Source organism: Octopus bimaculoides, chromosome 24, assembly GCF_001194135.2.
Source record: "Octopus bimaculoides isolate UCB-OBI-ISO-001 chromosome 24, ASM119413v2, whole genome shotgun sequence".
NCBI lineage: Eukaryota > Metazoa > Mollusca > Cephalopoda > Octopoda > Octopodidae > Octopus > Octopus bimaculoides.
Genome location: NC_069004.1, coordinates 34735341 through 34736582, shown reverse-complemented (window position 1 = coordinate 34736582; position 1242 = coordinate 34735341). Strand labels below are relative to the sequence as shown.

Below are 1242 nucleotides of genomic sequence, written 5' to 3'. Positions count from 1 at the left end.
TGTGTGTGTGTGTGTGTGTGTGTGTGTGTGTGTGTGTGTGTGTGTGTGTGTGTGTGTGTGTGTGTGTTGTATTTTTATGTCTGATTGTACGAAATCCTTTGTGTGACTGTATTGATAAAGACTAAAACTATTCCTCGCTGACGAGAACGAATAAAACTGAAACCCATCCATAATTGTCACCCTTCAACAAAGATGTGAAATTCACTCTCTTCTGCATCACCAGCATTCTGTTTTTAATTAATTTCATTTTTAATTTAAATATCACTGTCGTCATCCACCCTCTTTGACTCACTTCATAATATTCCTGGACTCACTCCACAATATTCCTTGACTCACTCCACAATATTCCTTGACTCACTTCATGATATTCCTTGACTCACTTCATAATACTTCTGGACTCACTTCATGATATTCCTGGACTCACTTCATAATATTCCTTGACTCACTTCACAATATTCCTTGACTCACTTCACAATATTCCTTGACTCACTTCATAATATTCCTTGACTCACTTCATTATGTGAGCAAACAATCGCATCTTTTCGAGATTTACTAATCCATTGACTCCTTTATAGACGTCTTGTTCCCTTTCATGATCAGGGATTTCATGATCCCTCGATATGTACACCCCCACTTAAACATTCTATGTATGCTTTTGATCCGATATAAGCAGCAGTGGTCCTGTAGATAAGAGCATTATTACTTCTGTCTTAGATAGAGATAAAGGGTTCCTGTTTCGAATTCCAGCCTGCTACTGTTTCTATATATCTTGGAATATGGTAACTTTTGAAGATCGAACGAAAAACAGAAGAAAAAAACCCCAAAAGTTGTGTGTGTGTCTTTAAATCTGTGTTTGTTCCCCTCATCCCCGTTTGACAACAAGTGTCGGTGTGTTTACGTTCCCGTAACCTAGCGGTTCGGCAAACGAGACCGATAGAATAAGTAGTAGGCTTTAAAATATTAAGTCCTGGGGTCGATTCGTTAGACTAAAACCCGTCTAAGTGGTCCTCCAGCATGGCCGCAGTCAAATGACTGAAACAAGTAAAAGAATGAAAGAATTAAAAGGCGTATGGACATGCTCTGTGACGCTTTTACTGGTTCCAGTCATTGGGCAGCAGCCATGAAGGGGTACAACGCTGAAGGGGTTCAGTTGATCAAAATCTGGTATAAATCTTATTGGTTTGCGTTTTAACAGCACGAGGGCATTGGTCTGCTCGAGGCTGTAGTAGCCCAATGTGCCAC

At 40.0% G+C, this 1242-nt stretch overlaps 1 protein-coding gene across 1 annotated transcript in view; it reads left to right on the top strand.

The window, feature by feature from the left end:
* The window catches only part of LOC106867589 (stabilin-2), a 712318-nt gene that overhangs the window by 365388 nt on the left and 345688 nt on the right, over positions 1-1242 (top strand). The window lies entirely within an intron of this gene.